The sequence below is a fragment of the Sapajus apella genome, unplaced genomic scaffold (assembly GCF_009761245.1).
Source record: "Sapajus apella isolate SASKATOON/1434 unplaced genomic scaffold, GSC_monkey_1.0 scaffold30, whole genome shotgun sequence".
Taxonomy (NCBI): Eukaryota; Metazoa; Chordata; class Mammalia; order Primates; family Cebidae; genus Sapajus; species Sapajus apella.
The window spans coordinates 4,418,731-4,439,129 of NW_022436970.1; the positions used below are offsets into that span (position 1 = coordinate 4,418,731).

Sequence of the window (20,399 nt, forward strand, 5' to 3'; positions counted from 1 at the left end):
TGATGTTATTTCCAGAGATGGGCATCCACTGGCTCACATTAAATTTTAGGACTATTGTTAAATCATTCCAGATGGGAGCCAAATGAGCAAAACTTTGCAAAATAATTCTGAGTCCCTTGCTAGAAAGCATCACCCGAGTGCAGCCCACACATTTATGATACACTATGAAGTCTTCAAGGTCATGAGATGCACAAAAGCTTCAAGGTCATGAGATGGACAAAGGCTTCAGGGTCATGGAATGTCACTTTCCAACGAAGAAGAGGAAGTGCACCCCTGCCTGCCTTGCATCTCTTACTGCCTCTCACTTCTTCCATCCCAGCAACATCCACTCTCAAGAGGAGAATCAGACTCCCTGAAATAATTGAGACATTGACATTTCTTTTTGTGTGTGTGTTTCTGGCGAAGTCTCTAACTGAACAGGTATTAACAGAGGGCTCTACTGTTATACAAATCACTCTCATGTACACTGAATTAGTCCATTTTCATGCCGCTAACAAAGACATACCTGAGACTGGGAAGAAAAAGAAGTTTAATTGGACTTATAGTTCCATATGGCTGGGGAGGCCTCAGAATAATAACGGGAGGCAAAAGGCACTTCTTACATGGCAGCAGCAAGAGAAAATGAGGAAAAAGCAAAAGCGGCAACCCCCGATAAACCCACGAGATTTCGTGAGACTTATTCAGTATCACGAGAGTAGCACGGGAAAGACTGACCCCCATGATTCATTACTTTTTCCTCGGTCCCTTCTACAACACGTGGGAATTCTGGGCCATACAATTCAAGTTGAGATCTGGATGGGGACACAGCCAAACCATATGACACACTGTTTCATTTGATCCATGCAATACAGGGCAAAGATGATGGGTTTGGGGCCCCTTCCACAGAAGACAGAGTCTAAAGGGTTCTGGAATCGTCTGGTCCTCCGACCACAACTCAGCATGGATCTCTTAAGTCTAAAGTTCTGTCCGTAACCCGGAGCCTTCTTTGACCTGGTTTTTCTGTGAAATCTCACACTTCACAGTCGAATCTGTATAGAAGGCGGGTTAATCATGCCAGTATGTGATCAATATCCTCATCTCCCCATCTGCTTTGTCAGTGGATTCTGAGGGAAACCCTGTAAATTAGAGTGGGATGAGCCATATGAGAATCTCTCTTTGCGAGTGTTCATCATACAGAGAAAGCTGAATATTGCAAAACCCTGTAATCATGAAACGAAAGAGAAGGAACATCTAAGTGGTAGCTTTGGGATCAGGAAGAGATTGGCCAAACTGTCCCAACACTGAGCGGCCATCTACGTGACCCAGCCACCTGATGTGGCACCAAATGACCCAGAGCCTTGAGGTTTGGAACTGTTCCTAGACTCAGGGACAATGTGAGGACTGGACCTTCCATATTTCTTCTCTTCACTCCCACTCACCCTGAGATTTTTCTCAGGTAGAATTAAACAGGGAGCCAAGTGAACAGCATTCTGCATCTTTGCTGCTAGGTTAGCTCATTTAATGGTTTATTATGATTGCTGCCTGGATTCGTTTTGCATTTGGGATTGGAGACCTGTCATTTCTGTAGCTCTCTAAGGAACACACAGAGAAGGCAAAGCTTCCCTCTCCCCTTTCTACCTCTAATTGCAATCCTGCTGCTCCAAATCTCTGATGATGGCACCTTCCCCAGACCAGCATTTAACTCCCCTCCCTCCCCGGGATGATTGCTGCCAGTCATTTCCAATAAAGCGTTTCTGGGGACAGCTACTGACTCTGAATATGGTTTGCAAGATGAAAGGGTTCACTTGGATGAGCAGTTAAAAATCACACTCGTGCTGGGGAGGCAGCAGAGAACACAGTCACCTTGACATGTTTTCCTCCCCGGGAGACAGGCCACTTGAGTCTAGCTTTGCTTTGTGGATCACCCCGTAGAGTCCTGACGCAGCCTTTCATCTTAGTACAATGTGTACTTTGAACGTGAAAGTCGCCACTGACAGCCTGTCCGGCGTTCCATCCAGCCCCAGAGGAGGATTTGTGAAATAGCATAGCAGTTACCATGTATCAATGGCTTACTACATATTTTTCTGAACTCTTCTTAAACGTATATTTTCCACCTATATACTTCATTGAATCAGAAGACAAAGGAATGCTAGAACTGGAAACCAGTCTACTCTTTGTTCTGATGAGGAGATTGAAGCCCAAGTCTTCTGGAATTTACTGGACAGATCCACCTTCACATTCCCCTACCCTGTGTCATCAGCCATTCCCTGAGCAGACAAGGGTTGTGTGTTTCTATGTGCCAAGTGTTCTACTAAAATCTGGGGATCCAAAGAAGAAAGAGGTCAGGTCCCTTCCCTGCGCTACCCTCAATGCGGGAGTTGAACAGAAGCTGAAACAAAGACATGCATGCCTCCGTGACTAGATGCCAGCACAGAGGCAGGGACAGTGTGCCAAGAGGCTTTAGTTATGCCCTTCTTTTCTCTCCAGGTGAAGAAACACCAAGTCTTTGATGTTATGGTCCTTTTTGTTATTGTTGGGAAAACAGTCCTCCTTGTTTATTTTGGTGATTCAACTTCCAACAGGTTACATGGATAAAGGGCGTTTCTTTGTTTTGGGGGACAACGCTGTCATATGAAGATCTTCCTGCTTTTACTTTGCCACTTGGCAGCATAATGAGCAGCTCAGCATCTGTTGAGGGACTGGGAGCGGATGGTACACTTCCCAGTGATGTGGAGAATTTTAATTGCTCCAAGGATCTGGAAGAAACGTGAGCTGGTTGTTCTTCACAACGCAGGGCTAGATTAACACTGTTTCCTCCATCCCTGTCTCACAAAAAGCCTCCTTCAAGGTCACCTCACTGCTTCTCAGTTTCCCCTCCCTTGGGACAGGCTCAAGAAAGCTGCTGGGTGCAAACCCGTGGCAGAAGCCCCCAGGGCCGATGAGAGGTGGCAGAATGGGGGCACCTGCTTTCTTCTCTTCAATATCCAAGTTTCTAAAAGGGAAAAAAGGGAGAATTCCAAAGCACACACAAGTTCACGAAAATGGAGATGGCTACTGAGGATTCTACAGGGCCTGATCACAGTTCTTCCCTTATTTTAAGAAGCCAAGTCACTATATGTGCTCTGGAAAAGAGATTTATGTGACATAAATTTGTGTGCACTTAGGATATCTAAACATCATGCATAGGATGCAAAAGTGAGTCAGACAGACTCTGGCATGCACGCATTCATTCACTCAATCAACGTTAGTTGTGCATTCCTACTGTGTGCCAGGCATCATGCTAGTCACTGAGGATTCACAGGTGTGATGCGCTCCCCAGAACCTAGTTGCTTCCAGCTCAGTGAGGACACACACAGGCAAATGAGTAATGGGTGGGTTGAGCTGCAGGTTCTTTGAAGTAGATATGGGGCGTACCATGAGGCCCAAAGGAAGAAAACACTGTCTATGGCTTGTGAGAAAGGCATGAATAATACTAGGAGGTGAACACGCTGGCACTCATGGTGACCCTGGCAGCCCTCCAATGAAGGAGAACTTTGTGACCTTGGCATCCAAAGTGTAGAGTTTTCATCTTGATGGAGGTTGAGTTACATTCCAAAGCATTCCCTAGCAATTTCCCCCAGACAGCAACTGAGCTCTGAATCTGGAATTTATTTGGTAGGTACTTTTCTCTCTCAAAAATGCAGCCAAACACCAAAGAAAAAGATCACCTTTTAAATAAAAGCAGCACATTGTACTATTTGGGAAGTCACTGGGGGCAAGTGTGTGTGTCTGTGTGTTAACAAACATGTATGAGAGGAATTTTAATTTCTCAAAGGAGCTGGGTAAGATGCCTTTAATATCTCATTCAACTGGGACTGTCACTTATTTTTTTTTTTGAACCAGGGAAAAGCAGTGCTGATCTGCAGCTTGAGCTGAAGGGAAAATTCTCTATTCACCTTTGAGCCTGGGGCTACACTTCCCTTGGGAGATTGCCCTCTGTACTAGAATAGACCCCTGCACACCATGACATCAATGGTTCAAAGGGTTTTAGGCTTGCTCCCCAAGTATTCCAAACAGATTGAATAAAGGGCTTCTCCTGACAGCAAAATCCAGCTTTAATTCGGATAAAACGCTTTTTTTTTTTTTTTTTTGAGACAGAGTTTCACTCTGTTGCCCATGCTGGAGTGCAGTGGTACGATCTTGGCTCACTGTGGCCCTGACATCCTGGGCTCAAGCGATCCTCTCACCTTAACCTCCCAAGTAGCTGGGACTACAGACATGTACCACCCACCTGATTAATTTTTAATTTTTTTGTAGAGACAGTGTCTCACCATGTTGCCTAGGCTGGTCTTGAACTCCTGGGCTCAAGTGATCCACCCATCTCAGCCTTCCAAAATGCTGAGATTACAGTTGTGAGCCACCACACCTGGTCAAAGTATATTTGTAAAGGCTTGAGGTAAGAGGGAAAGGAGTGGGAGGGATTGTCCCGTTGAGTGGCTATTGACCCCTTAAATACACCAGACAAGAACGAATCTTGTTCTACCCAGAGAACAAGCCTCTTCCTTTTCACTTTTTTGGCACATTTAGTGCAGTCAGGAGCTAATTAAAGTCCTCCTGTTTCTCAGGGCTGCCTGTCTTTCTGTGGCACATTTTGTCCTGTTTTTCTGCTTGGCTTCCAATTGCAGCTGGATACAAGGGAGTCAGAGGTGATCTCCCACTCGTTTGGATGTGCCAGCTACTATATTTCTAAATGTCTAGTCCCTCTCATGAGCACTGACAATCTGTGCCTGAGATTTTTCTGGTCTCTGCATTAAGTTATAAATACCTCAGATTGGGGCCTTTGCTCAGCAATTAGAGTGGATAATATTGCTGGGTTGGGCGAAACATGGACACAGGAGCTATACGTGTCCCCAAGGAAGTAGCTCCAAATAGCCATCCCAAAGTTCAAATAGTATATTAGGAAATTTTGTTTGCAAGAAGCAATTTTTTTTCTTAGATTATCTCAAACAATTCATTCTCATGACAGTATTTCTTAAATACCTGCTATGTACGAGGCACTGAGCCAGGGTAAGCTTTTTGGAAGGGGCCACATGGCCGGGGGAGAGAAACCACATGAAAACTCCTAAGGCAGGACCTTGTGGAAAATGTAGTCAAGATTCAAGGGCACCTTAGAGATAGGGGCATCTGGTCACCTGAAGGCTGTAGCAATCAAGCTGGCCTCTACTGATGGGATTTATTTGCTCTACTTCTCTGCTCCTCCCGCTACCCTGGCTGCCTCCATCCTTGCCGACCATTTTTGCTGACTGTACTGCTGCCTACTCATGTCCTCTGCTGACCCTGGGGTCCATGGCCCCTGCAGCCTCATGACCTCTGCCTGCCTCCTTTTGGTATCCTTTGTTTCTTCTTATGCTACGAGTGCCTTCCTCCCTCCCTGCGTCTCTATTTGGATTCCTGAGCCTGATCGTTGATGGTCTCAATTAAGCAACGTGTTCCCAGTGGACAGAGCTTCCATGGTGGGCCACAACACGTGCTGCTGCTCAACCTTTAGGGCAGGAAAATCCAAAGGGGTTATGTACGAGAGAGTTGCATGCAGGAAGTAATATGACGTCTTTACATGGAGCAGGAGCTATCCATTCTCCAGGTAAAAAGGTAAGGAGAGAGGCTGGACACAGCCTCTTTTACAGTGGCTCACCTCTGTAATCCCAGCACTTTGGGCCAAGGCGGGAGGATTGCCTGAGTTCAGGAGTTTGAAACCATCCTGGGCAACATGCTGAAACCCTGTCTCTACTAAAATACAAAAAAATTAGCCGGGCATGGTGGCACACGCCTGTATGGCCAACTCGGAAGGCTCAGGCTGGAGAATTGCTTGAGCCCGGGAGGTGGAGGTTGCAGTGAGCGAGCCAAGATCGTACCACTACACTCCTTGTTGGTGAGAGGTGAGACTCTGTCTAAAAAACAAAGTAGGGAAGAATTCTCAAATTCTCAGGCAAAGGAAACACATATATGAAGTTTTCCAATGGGATGGGGTTGGGATCAGCCAAAGAACACTGAGCGGGCTGGTGTGGCAGGAATGTGACAAGCAAGGAGGAGAAGGAGAGGAGGCGGGGGCTGTGCACACCCCTGGCATCAGGTGGGAGGGGAAGCACATGATGACAGGCACGGTGACCGCTGCTGTTTTACTGATGGGATCATGAAGACCTATCGTCTGTGGGCCACATCCAGACCCATGCCTGTTTCTGTATGAACTAAGTATGGTAATTGCATTTTCTGCAAGCTCAAAAAAGTCAAAAGAGACATATTTCATATGTGACCTTGATATGAAATTTGTGTGTGAATTCATATGAAAACTTACAAATATTTCGTGATGTGTGACATTCAGGTTGTCAGTGAGACAGGCTGGAAATACAGTAGCTGGCACACCCAAGTAAGTGGGAGATCATCTCTGACTTCTTTGCATCCAGCTGCAACCGGAATACAAATAAATAAACTTTACCTGGATGTTACCAGCTGTCCTCGTTTGCCTGGACTCTCCCACTTGAGTCCTGAAAGTCTTAGGTTCTGGAAAACCTCTTAGTTCCAGGCACACTGGGATGCGGATCATCTGGAACTCGGCAGTGTTCATTCGCTCACCCGTCATCCATGGCTGCACGCACGCTCCAGTGGCAGAGTTGAGCAGTTATGCTAGAGACCACGTGGTCCTCAAAGCCTAACATTTACTATCTGCCCCTTTATACAAAAAGTTTGCTGACCACTGAGCTGGACCAAGGAAGAGTAGCTAAGTTATCTGTTAAGGTGAGGGGGTATAACTGGTTATAACTGTCACAAGAGTGTTTACTATGAATTGGAAACGGATTTTTTTTTTTAGACAGGGTCTTGCTCTGTTGCTCAGGCTGGAGTACAGTGGCACAATCTTGGCTCAGTGTAGCCTCGACCTTCTAGGCTCAAGAAATCCTCCTGCCTCAGCCTCCTGAGTAGCTAGGATTACAGGCACAACACCATGCCTGGTCAATGTTTTTACTTTTTGTATAGATGGGGGGGAATCTCACTATGTTGCCCAGGCTGGTCTTGAACTCCTGGCCTCAAGCAATCCTCCTGCCTCAGCCCTCTAAAGCCCTGGGACTACAGGCATAAGCCACTGAAACCCATTTTTAAAACCTAAATTAGATTATGTCACTCTCCTGCACAAAATCTCTTAATGGTTCCCAGCTCAGTGGGAGTAAAATTCAAGAATCCCCTTCATCCTCTGAGACAGACCTCACCTCCTCCTGTTTCTCTTGCTCACTCCACGCCACTCTCATCCCCAATGTTTCTCAGATATGCAGAGAGCATTCCTGTCCCAGGACCTTCATACTTGCTGTCCCCTTTATCTGGACCGTTTCTCCAGATATACACATGCCACATTCCTTCACTTCATTCACGTTTCTATTGAAAGTTTTCCTTTCAAAGAAGCCTTCCCCATCATTGTAGCACCGTTTGCCTTCTGATGTCACTTATTTGTCTATTTTCTGTGTCTGCACTAGTAGGTCAGACACAAGCTGTATGCCCAGCTCACAGAACAGTGCCAATCACAATATTTGTTGGATAAATGAATGGTTGGAAAAGGCAAGAATTTTGTACATGTCTGCAGGCTATGTCCCCACTCGTTGGACCATATTATTGCTAATCAATATTTCATTTTAGTCAATAGCCATCCTGTTACGATTATGTGGCTGTCTGTCTCTGTCACCAGCTGGCCTTGTTTCCTGCCAAACACCTTGTCCTTAATTGTCTCAGCAGCTGCTCTGTGCATTTCTCATGCCAGATGCCAGCCTGAAATACTGCCATTTCTCTGCCTGAAAAATCCTCAGGATGACTCTTCAAATCCCCAAAACAGACAATGACACTTTGTGCATAGATCCACTTTTCTAGGGTGAGGGTCCTCCACCCTCTGAACGCTGAGGAGTTCTGATTTTAAGCAACAGCAGACTATTGGCCTAAACCATGCTAAGCTTTCTGTCTATGTGGCCAGCCCTCCTGGGAAGCCTTCTGCTGGCTGACACCTTATGATGCCTCTGTTCTTCCTGAGCTGGTTTTACCAGGATGCTCTGTGTACCTCTGGAAGCTTTATCCTTTCTACCACATTCTGAAATCTTAAGCAAAATACCACACTCGCCTACAGCGAGCAGGGTCCCTAGTGGCTGCCCCACATGGCTGTTTCATTCCAGGCAGTGAAATGGGCTGGTCCAGCCCCCTGCAGGTGAAGCGGCATCGTTTGTCTAGGGTAATACCCGAGGTTGGTTGTCTCACACCAAGGAAATGGAAGAGGCAGACACACAAAGAGGGGGTTTAAGTTAAAAGTTTAACAGGCAAAAGAATAAAGCCCCACCGTGCAGAGGGAGGGGGTTTCTGAACAGGTTTCCTGGATTTGGAGCAAGATGTGGTTGGTTTTACAGATGAGCTTGAAGAGGTGGTGTCTGATTTGCATAGGGCGTAGTGGATTGGTTGGACCAGGTGTGCCATTTACACAGGGCACGAGGAGGCTGGCCGTCCCACCCTAATATTTTATTATGTAAGTGGAGCCTTTACCTGGCCAGCACCCCCGTGGCCTGCACACGTGGTGACGAAAAGGGAAGAGGAAACGTCCCCTCTGAATCTGCCTGGCTTGCAGGTATTCCTTTTCTATTGGCATGGTTGCCGGCATCACCTATGCAAGCTTCCAGCTGGCTTCTCTAGGCTTGCAGCTTGATTTTTCAGGCTGCTTTTTATTAAAAGGAAAACCTTATCAAGGCCTCCCTGACCCTGGCTAACTGCCTAAATAATTTCTTTTTAGCTCCTGTATCACAAAGACACTTTTCTGGGAAGAGCTGCCTGCCAGTTCCCGACAGAACGGCATCAAGTGCGTCATTCTTAATGAACCCAAGGCCTGGATTACTATTCGGTGAGTTGTCCATCCTGCGTCATCCTCTGCTACAGCAGAGGCCCAGCCTGCCCAAATGCACCCTCTTTCTTTCATGCAGAAGAATTCTAACTGCATACCCACCGTGTGCAGGGTCCTGGGCCTAAGGAGATGAAACGTGTTCCTGTCTTTAGGATACTAGTGTTGAGAAATGCTGAGTGTACGATAGAATATATTGTTTGCTAGGAAGAGTGATGGCAAGGATAAACCTAACTGCCCCCCCCACCCCCACCCACAGTGGAAAACTATTTGGGGCATTCCAAAGTGGCAAGACAATATATGCCTGCTGCTGGTTAAAACAATTCTTTAAGCGCGGGATATGTGACTCTGCCCCCGTGGCTCCCTCGTGGAGAATACTTTTTAGTTTGTCTGTGATCAGTGGTAAACAGGCACCAGCTGCCTACCTAGTTTATTTTTGTTCTATGAGAAAAATACCAAACACCTGTTTGTTAAGAATCACCTGTTCAGAGAGAAGAACTGCCTGGGTCAGCGTCTGCTCGAGGCCCTCGGCTCAGAATGCCATCAGCCACCGAGGCTCCCAGCTCAGAAGGCTGTTGGCCCTCGGCTAGCCCCACTTTGCTATTCTATCTGGGTGTCTGCTTCTTAACGCCTTCAGCGCTGCCTGGGTGGGGGGCTCTACGGCTAAGCTGGTCTTGGTAGACTAGAGATTCAGCGAGGTAATTACACCCAAACGTGAGGAGATGGGAGTGTCAGGGGCCCTGAGGACAGAGACCTGAGGGCCCAAAGGAAGACTTCCGGAGGAGGTGACATCTAAGTGGAGACTTGGAAGACAAGTGGAAGTTCTTATATTCAGATGTAAAGGAGGGAGAATCCTGGCATAAGTTTCTCAAGTGTCACTGACTAAAATGATTTTAAAAGGGAATAAGTTTGGTGCTGTTTTTAATAGCAGGTAAGCAGCAAAGCAAAGCAAACAGCACTTGAGACCTAGAGGAGGCTGGGAGAGGGGGACAAGAATACGGAAGGAAGAAGTGGGAGGCAAAAAAGAAAAAAATCCCACAACCCCAGGACAGTGACCGGCAGCACCTGGGAGGGTGGGGACTGTGAAAAATACAGATTACCCGGCCCACCCCAGACCCATTAAATCAAGCTGTGGGGATGAGGCCCACAACCTGTGTGTTAACAAACCCTCCGGGTGATTCCGATGCCTGCTCAAGTTTAGAGCCACTGGGCTGTAAGCCTGGGGCATGGCAGTTCTCATTAGTGTTTAATGACAGTGATGAGGGAATCGGCCAATTACTCTACCTTGGAAAAGAGAAAAGCAGCATGTTCTCGGCCTTGGCTACACGTCGGGAGCACCCTGAGAGCTTTTGTTCTTCACATGTACCCCAAAACCTAAAATGCAATAAAAATAAATGCGTAAATAAAAATAAATAAATAAAAATAAGAAAAAAAAAAAGACCTGGGCCATGCCCCAGACCGATTACATAAGAATCTCCGAGGGGGACCCAGGCATTGACATTTTTAAAGCACACCAGGTGATTGTACTGTGCAGCGAACACTGAGCACCACTGCAGTGCAAGAAGGCATCGGGTTGGGCACAGTGGCTCACACCTGTAATCCCAGCACTTTGGGAGGCCGAGGAAGGCAGATCACTTGAGGTTAGAAGTTTGAGACCAGCCTGGCCCAACATGGTGAAACCCCATCTCTGCTAAAAATACAAAAATTAGCCAGAAATAGTGGTGCATGCCTGTAATCCCAGCTACTTGGGAGCTGAGGCAGGAGAATCATTTGAATTCAGGAGGTGGAGGTTGCGGTGAGCCGAGATTGTGCCACTGCACCCCAGCCTGGGCAACAAAGCAAAACTCTGTCTCAATAAACAAAGAATTAGCCTGGTGTGGTGGCTACTATGCACTTGTAGTCCCAGCTACTTAAGAGGCTGAGATGGGAGGACTGGTTTAGCCTGCAGTGAGCCACGATCGCACTAGTGCACTCCAGCCTGGGTGACAGAGGAGACCTTGTCTTAAAAAAAAAAAACAAGAAAAAGCATCAGCAATATTCTGTTTTGAATGACTTAGAGAACTTTTTTATTTTTTAAACTGTGTTTATTTCAATAGCCTTTGGGGTGCAATTGGTTTTTGGTTATATGAATAAATTATACAGTGGTGAAGTCTGAGATTTTAGCACAACCATCACCTTAGTATACATTGTACCCAATATGCACTTTTTCTACCTCACCCTCCCACCCTCCCCCTACTGAGTCTCCAAAGTCTATTATATTATTCTGCATGCCTTTGCTTACCCATAGCTTAGCTCCCACTTATCAGTGAAAAAGCATATGGTATTTGGTTTTCCATTCCTGAGTTACTTCATTTAGAATAATGGCCTCCAGCTCCATCCCGCTTGCTGCAAAAGTCATTATATTTCATTCTTTTTTATGGCTGAGTAGTATTCCTTGGTGTATATAGACCACATTTTCCTTATGCATTGCTTGATGGGCACTTGGGTTGGTTCCATATCTTTGCAATTGCGAATTGTACTGCAATCAACATAGGTGTACAGGTGTCTTTTTGATATAATGACTTCTTTTCCTTTGGGTAGATACCCCGTAGTGGGATTGCTGGATCAAATGGTAGATGTACTTTTAGAGAACTTTATTTTAAACAAAAATGGCATACATAGATGTGTGTATCAAGTAACAAGTGATTTAGACAAAATAGAGCTTTTATTTTTTTATCCTACAGTAAAAAAATCTGAAGGCCGAGAGCCTAGAACTGAAACAGTAGCTCCACAATGTCTTCAGTAATCTGGGCTCCTTCTAGATGGCCACTCTAGAAGGGTGGCCCTCAGAGTCACAGTGTAACTACTAGAGCTACTACTCATGTTCCAGGAAGGAAAACTTAAAGAATGAGGAACAAAAAAGCGTACCTGCCCTCTTGTTTAATCTTCTCTAAGGAATGCTCCCGGAAGCCCCATCCAGAGACTTACACTGACCTCTCACTAGTCAGGACTGTGACTCATGACTACCCTCAGCTGCAAGGGAGTCTGGGAAATGCAGTATTATAACTGAGCATCTTGCCATTGAGAGCAATATTGGGTTCTGTTTTTAAGGAAGAAGTGGGAAATGGATACCAGGTAGAGAAAATGAAGATTGGATAAGCAGCCACCAGTCCATTTCTGTACTAGTCAGCATTCTCCAGAGAAACAGAACCAATAAGAGATTTCTATAAATAGAAATGCTACAAGGCATTGCTTCCATGATTATGGAGGCTGAGAAGTCCCACAGTGTTCTCTCTGCAAGTGGAGACCCAGGAGAGCAGAATGCACAGTTGGAAGGCCTGAGAGGTGAAGAGCCAGTGGTGGCAATTCTAATTTGATCTGAAGCCTTCAGAATCAGGGGTGCTGAAGCTTGATGTCCAAGCTCACCCACTCAGACAGAGAGGGAATCTAACCTTCTTCTGCCTTTGTGTTCTATTCAGGCCCTCAATGGATTGGACAAGGCCTACCCACACTGCAGAGGGCCATCTGCTTTCCTCAGTTCACCAACTCAAGTGCTCATCTCTCCCATGAGCAGTTTCACAGACACATCAGAAATAATGCTTAACCAGCTACATGGGCATCCTGTGGCCCCGTCAAGTTGACACATAAAATTAACCATCACAGTGTCACAGAAATCTTCCTTGTATGTTCATGGATGGATGATTTAGGGGGGGTTGTGCTCCAGAACCATATTAGACTCAAAACTAGGAGAGAACTTTCCCAGAAAGCTGTAAGGCATTTAATGATTAAACAAACAAACAAACAAACAAAAAAACAAAAAAACCCTGCTGTGTCTACACTTGGCTTCTTTGACTGGGTAGTGTGGTTGGGTAGGGAGGGTGGTCAAGATGAGTAGGGGGGGGCAGAGAGACAGGAAGAACCTAATCAGAGAAGTCACCAGGATTCTGGGGAGGGATTTTGAAGTTGTAAAGTGGTGGGCACTTTTTTCAAGGTTTCACAATGAATCATTGAACTGGGGGGTAGAACCTGGAGAGAACAGAGATCCACTGTAACAAGGAGGAATTTTGTTTCTGCACAGAGCAAGTGGAGGGTTAATCAGGACTCTTTGGGTCATAAGGAATAGAAATCCAACTTCAGCTAGGTTTAGCAAAAAAGGAATTTATCGGCTAACCTAACTGAATAGTATGAGGAGTATGTAGATTTCAGGCCTGGCTGGATCTAGGTGAAAGAACCTCCAAGCTGTGGCTTCAGTTATCACCTCTCAGGCAATCCTCAGTTCAGAAGAGCCCCTAGGCAATCTACTCTGTTCCCTGACTGTGCTTTTGTGGCCGGTCATGGTGAGCAAGTCCACTGGAATTCTCAGATAACAGGGACTAGAGAGACACATACTATCAATATTTCTACGTGAGCAAAATGCCCTAATTTAAGGGAAGCAGTCGTGAGGATGTTCATTTCCTACATATCAGGCAAGTCCAGCCAGATTCTATGGCATAGAGCTATTTGCCCTTCCCTGACTCTCTATGGTCTCTGCTCTGATTGAACCAGCTAATGTGATTTGTTAGCTGTTATTGTTTTGTTTGTTTGTTTGTTTGTTTGTTTTTTGAGTCGAATCTCCCTCTGTTGCCCAAGCTGGAGCGCAGTGGTGTGATCTCAGCTCACTAAAACCTCTGCCTCCTGGGTTGAAGAGATTTTCCTGCCTTCGCTTTCCCAGAAGCTGGGATTACAGGCACCTGCCACCACACTTGGCTAAGTGTGTGTGTGTGTGTGTGTGTGTGTGTGAATGTATTTAGTAGAGATGAGGTTTCACCACGTTGGCCAGGCTGGTCTTGAACTCCTGGCCTCAAGTGATCTGCCTGCCTCCGCCTCCCAAGGTTCTGGCATGAGTCACCATGCCTGGCCTGTTATTGACTTTTATATGCTAAAAAAAAAAAGAATTAAATATTTTAATATTGAATTAAACATTTTTAATATCCCACCATGTGTCCACTGATGAAACTCTAAAGACAGGCTTCTGGAGAGAGAAAACAGCACATCATCTGGCAGGCTTTCCACACAGTGCTCGTTCTGGCTAATGATTTCAGCAGCTATTTTGTTATTGTTTGTCCTGTCTTTGTTATTTTCGTCTTATAGGTACCCACAGCATATCAGGGCATCAGTGGGGTAGCAGAAATGAACATATGAACAAACGAGCAATAATCCTGGCCCTGAAAGGCAACTCATAGCTCATACGTCCGCCCATATCTGCGTGGGCCTTCCCCCTGCAGAGCCAAGGTAGCCTGACTGCCCCAACAGGCCTGGCATCTCTTTGCCAGAGGCTTGCTCTGGCTTCCAGAAGCCTCTTTGCCTATGCACAGCTGGCAAAATTGCCAGATCCTCCTCCAGTGATGGATGGGAGTCAGCACATGGAGCCTTACTCCCGGGGAAAAATCCTGAGATGCATGCTTTTCACTGGCATGCACAGGTCCTAGGGGTTCACCGTGGCAACTTGCTGACCACATGTCCTCTAGGGGCTGCTGCCCTCCTGCTCTCTCTCTCTCCCCCCCACCTACTATGCTTCCTAGGATCACCTCCCAAATAAATAACTGGCATGCAAATCCTTGTCACCTGCTCTGCTTCTGAGGGAACCCAATCCAGGTCAACCCCCAATGTCTTCTGCAGATCCCATGAGCAGCGTGGAGGTACCATAATCAAAGCACACCCAGGGCATGGGCCTGGGAGCACGGAGCAAGGGGCCCTGAGAGGGCGGCTGGAGGAAGTGAGAGATGTCACCTGGAACAAGTGAAGGCCGGGCATTTCCTGGCAGATGCAATCACAAGAACAGGGCTGTGAAGGGCTGAAATGGTGCCTGAGGCAAGATGATGTCTTCGAATTGTGTTATTTGTGATTTTCTTTTTTCCCTCCTCTTCATATGAACTGCTCTGTAACTGGGGAGCAGAGATGTAATGTAGCCTTGAGGAGGAATGGATAGTAGGGGCGGAAAAGACAGCACAAAACAAAGTGCAGAAGGTTTTAAATTATTTTCTCCAAAACAGGCTTCTTGGAATCAAGGATGAAGCAGAGCACAGAAGCTTCTCTTCCTGCCCAGAGAGGACACGCAGGAGTGTCACAGGACCAGGCGCAACACAGAGCACGAGGGAAGGGTAGGACATTGGAACCCTTGGTGTGGGGATGCTGGAGGTATGGGGATGCTCCACACCCTGAGGCCTGGGTGGTTGCTGTAGAGCGTTTGTTAGAATTTTACTGTAATTACAGTTTTTGCAATGAAAAGTAATGGCAAAAAAACACAATTACTTTACACCAGCCTAATAGAAGCTACATTAGCTGTTTACTTGGGCACCGTGGGGTGATACTTCCATGGCAGCTGACTGCTTAGGCCCATAGAGTGTCCAGGAGAGGATGTTGAGACACCTCCCACCCCCACCCATGCTGAGACTGGCTTAGCCCCTTCCAGTGCCACATGTGGCTCTCTCCTTCCAATAGCCGAGGCGATAACCCTCTTCCTCAGAGCTGCATTCAGGGTATGAGAGGCCCTGGACAGTGGTGGAAGCCCACCCACACCAGACCCCAACACAGGCTAAATCTGAAGAGTGCTGATATGGTTTGACTGTGTCCCCAGCCAAGTGTCATCTTGAATTGTAGCTCCCGTAGTTCCCACACATTGTGGGTGGGACCAGTGGGAATTAATTGAATCATGGGGGTGGTATCCCCCATACTGTTCCTGTGGTTGTAAATAAGTCTCACATGATCTGATGGTCTTATAAGGGGAAGCCCCTTTCGCTCGGTTTTTTTCACTCTCTCTTTGCCTGCCGCCACGGAAGATGTGCCTTTGTTTTTCCCTCACCTTCTGCCGTGATTGTGAGGCCTTCCCAGCCATGTGGAACTGTGAGTCCATTAAACCTCCTTTTCTTTATAACTGACCCAGTCTCAGGTATGTATTTATCAGTGGATGAAAATGGACTAAGTGCCTACCTGTCTGGGCAAGAGGCCAGCTCTGCACAAGGTGAGGGAAATGGCAACTCACAACGTGGGGATAAAGTAACAACCTTTGAATCACCCTCTTGTGCTGTGCACGGAGGCCTGCTCACTGTATGAATCTATAGATGATATAAATATATGCATATATGTTACATAAAAGCTCCGAGCTTCACTTTTTAGTTGTCTGAGCATGAATGTGACAAGTCAGTTGAGCTGCTCTGCAGTCAGGATGAAAGGATAAAATTAGAACCAATTCAAGTTACTTGATGAAACATCTCAGAAGCACCGTAGAAAAATTCAGTGTTAAGTCATGGGGTGACCTGACACGGGAAGCCTCACTGTCTCATCCCCCGTGCAGAGAGAATAAATGTGCTGGAGCCCTGAGGCCTGAGAGGTCCGTGGCAGCTTGAGTGTGGTGACCCCAGGAGGAAGGAGAGGTCAGCAAAGGTGGATGGGGAAGTCTCTTTTGGGCAACCCCTCCTGTGCTTTGATACTTCTCCCAGAGGTTGCCAAGGTTTACCTTTGGGGTACATCACCGAAAATATCCTTCCTAGAAGCTGGAGTATTAGATCAAATACCCGAGCCAGGAGGTGTGATTTGGGGTGCTGGCTGAACCACTGAGTCATGGACAACGCCTGGTCAACTCACCGAACATCTCTGCCTGGAGCTTCCTCACTTGGAAAAGCAGGATTCAGATGTCCTAGTTACTCTCCTCCTGAATTGTGGTCAAGCTTTAACTGCTTAATCCACATCTTTTTTTTTTTTTTTGAGGCAGTCTTGCTCTGTTGCCCAGGCTGAAGTACAGTGGCGTGATCTTGGCTCACTGCAACCTCTGCCTCCTGGATTCAAACGATTCTCATTTCTCAACCTCCCAAGTAGCTGGGACTACAGGCATGTGTCACCACACCTGGCTAATTTTTGTGTTTTTAGTAGAGATGGGGTTTCACCATGTTGTCCAGGCTAGTCTGGAACTCGTGACCTCTGGTGATCCACCTGCCTCAGCCTCCCAAACTTCTGGGATTACAGGCTGTGAGCCACCTCGTGCGGCCTTACTCCATATTCAGAAGAATTAACAGCTCCTTACAAATGGAGGAGGCCAGTGTTACGTAACCAGCATCAACATCTCCACCTCCACCCCTCTTAGGGCCATGCTTTCTGGTAACCTATGGGAAGAGATGCAGGACTGATCCTCCCAGGCAATCTGTCTGCATCGCAAGAGGCATGTTTCTTGACATGCAACATTTCTACCCAGAAGTTTGACTTCTGGGTTTGTGACCAGGATAGAGTGTTTTGCAACAGGAAAGCATTTTGATGCCCTGACCTCAAACCACATAGGCAGCAGTTTATTGAACCATGAGCAGGCATGGATCTGCAAGGAATGTACTTCACATTTAAAAAGGGATGTTTCGATTTCTGTGTATCATTTGCATTTTAGTAGAACTGGACGTTGCAGGAAAATAAGCTTGAGTGTAGGCTTCTTCCCTGGGTCAGGTACGCAGGGAAGCAGGGACACAGGTGATGCTGGATGTAAGCTGAAGTGAGGGGAACGGGACTTGATGATGTAGTGGATGTGGTGCATGAGAAAAACTGCTGCCAGGGCTTGGGATTGGATGGCTGGAGGGAAGGAGCTACCATTCTCTGTGATAAGGAGCCTGGAAGCAGCAGAGCTGGAGGAATGTCAGGAGCTCAGGGCTGGACCAGCTAGGCTTGAAACTCAATTGGAAATTCAGATGCTGATGCTGAATAGGCTTCTGGATAGATGGGGCTGGAGTTCAGGGAGAAACTAGTTTAAGAGTCGCCATTATGTCGACATGCGTGGGTGTGACAGTTCTAAAGTTCACAGCTGGCATGCCGCACAACTCCAGGGGGTGGCATTTTCATTCTCTATGTGAAGAGCAGCCCCCAGGATTATGCAAGCAGGTGGCCATACCCAGGTTAATCTTACCCCTTTCTGCCCTAGGCTTCTTAGTAATTTTGGAATCAGCTGGGCAAACAGGGAGAAGAAAGCAAGGCTGTCTTTGCCAGTGTATTAGAGTTCTCCAGAGAAACAGAGTCAAGAGGATATACATGTAACAGATCTTGTTATAAATCTCTTTATATATAATATGTAGACGTGTGCAGGTGTGGCAATTCTAACATTCATAGCTGGCGTGCTGCACAACTCCAGGGGGCAGCATTCCCATTTTCCTACATGAAGATCAGCTCCTGGGATTACACTAAAGAGCTTTATCATAAGAAATTGGCTAATGTGCTTATGGAATCTGGGAAGTCTCAGAGTCTGCTCTCTGCCAGCTGGAGACCTGGGGAAGACAGTGGTGTGGTTCCACTCCGAGCCCAAAGACCTGAGAACCAGAGAGCCAGTGTTGTTAAGTTCTTGTTCACGGACAAGAGATCAGTGTCCATCTCAAGCAGTCAGACCAAGAAAGTGAATTCTCCCTTCCTCCTCCTTTTTGTTCTATTCAGGCCCTCAGTGGATAGGATGACTCCTTCTCACAGTGGGGATGGTCATCTGCTTTACTGAGTCCACCAACTCAAATGTCAGTCTCCTCCAGGAACACCCCCATAGACACACCCAGAATAATGTTTAATAAAGTATCTGGGCACCCTGTGACCCAGTCAAGTTAACACTTAAAACTGACGATCACAGTCAGTTATTTATAGAGCCACCAAAAAGGGTCGGGGAGAGTGGAGACTAGAAAAGATTCTTGAAAGAGATGAGGAGAAGCAGAGATAAACATTATGCCTCAAGTCCTTCCCAGGGAAAGGGAATCAGCTCTGAGCTAGGGGAATAGCTTGAGGCTGAGAGACGGGAGGGGGACTTCAGGGTGCCACAGTCAGAGGAGGGGAGGCCGGGTGAGTTGGCACAGAGCTTCTATGTTAGATGGGAAAAGCAGTGGGTTTTCACTAATCCTCATCCTCAAATTCATCAATATGAACAAAATGAATGAACTCTGTAGAAGTATATGCAATGCACAGAGAAATAAAAAACAGCTACAATCCCAATCGCAAGTCTGAGATGAATATCTGCTGTTAAACATGGACCACATATGTGAGTTGGGTGGGGAGGGAGAGAGAGGGCACAACAATTGAGTCAAATATTTTTAAAGCATATACTATGTGCCAGGCACTTCTAGGTGTTAGGGATGCATCAGTAAACAAAAAGAGAAACATGGCTATCCTCATAGAGCTTACATTTGAATGTGAGAGACAAACGCTAAAGAAAATAAGTAAACCACATCATATATCAGAAGATGGTATGAACTAAGTGGAGAGTTTAGCAGGGAGGGAAGATAAGACCGCAAGGCAGTGGGGCCATTTCTTCTCCATTTCAATAAGCTGGTTCGAGTGGTACAATTTGAAATTGGCCCTGAGTCAGCACTGAGGACAGCTTTTCCCCTTAGGATACTGAGGTCACACGGTGGGAGGGCCAGGATGGGGAAAAAGCAGCATGGCCACCTCCTGGGCTCTGGGATTCCGGGACAGCTGTGCTACAGATGATGATGTGTATCTTTCCAGCTTTTGAGAAAGTGAGAGATTTCTCTAAAACTGTAGGAAAGGAAACTCAAGCATGCACATGATTATCTTTCTTTGGGAATGGTGAGGGCCGGGGTGAGGGTAGGCTCTGAGAAAGCCAGGGAAAACATTTCTGTGTGCCAGGTGCCCATCACGGTGCCAGGAAAAAGGTGGTACCGGAGGGGCAGTGAAGACACTATCTCTATTCCTCTGACCTGGACTTTGAGACTGAACAAACACCTGGCAGTGGGTGTGGCAGTGAAAGATGAGGACCCTGTTATGGGCTGAATTGTCTCTCCCTAAAGCTCCTCTACTGAAAAGCTATACTGTGGAATATGGCATCATTTGAAGAGAGGTAATTTACCAAGTGAAAATGAGGTCTGCAGGATGGGTCCTGATCCAGTATGACTGGTGTCCTTATAAAGGGGGAAAATTTGGTCTGCCTGGTGGCTCATTCCTGTAATACCAGCACTTTGGGAGGCTGAAGCAGGAGAATCTCTTGAGGCCAGGAGTTTGAGACCAGCCTGGGCAACACAGGGAGACCCCCATCTGAAAAGAGAGAGGGAAGGAGGGAGAGAATCTAAGCATGGTGGTGTGTGCCTACAGTCCCAGCAACTTGGGAAGCTGAAGTGGGAGGACGGCTTGAGCCTGGGAGGTCAGGGCTGCGGTGAGTCATGATTGCAGCACTGCACTCTAACCTGGGCAACAGAGCAAGACCCTGTGTCAAAAAAAAAATAAATAAGGAAGGGAAATCTGAACACAGACATGGGCTCAGGGAGAGCACCATGTGAAGACGGGGGTTACGCTGCCACAGGCTGAGAAACCCCCAGAAGCTAGGAGACACGGGACAGAGACCCCGAACAGGAGAGATGGGACAGAGGCCCCGAACAGGAGAGACGGGACAGAGGCCCCGAACAGGAGAGACAGGACAGAGGCCCCGAACAGGAGAGACGGGGCAGAGACCCCGAACAGGAGAGACGGGACAGAGACCCCGAACAGGAGAGACGGGACAGAGGCCCCGAACAGGAGAGACGGGACAGAGGCCCCGAACAGGAGAGAC

The 20,399-nt window shown here is 47.0% G+C and overlaps 1 long non-coding RNA gene across 1 annotated transcript in view; it reads left to right on the forward strand.

Annotated features, from left to right (window-relative positions):
* Positions 1–7,940: 7,940 nt before the first annotated feature.
* Positions 7,941–20,399, forward strand: part of LOC116561719 — a 25,249-nt gene continuing 12,790 nt past the window's right edge. Inside the window, exons 1-3 of the long non-coding RNA XR_004273571.1 lie at positions 7,941–8,605; positions 8,768–8,875; positions 14,884–14,991. This is a non-coding gene — a long non-coding RNA (uncharacterized LOC116561719). The remainder of the gene's footprint in view (positions 8,606–8,767; positions 8,876–14,883; positions 14,992–20,399) is intronic.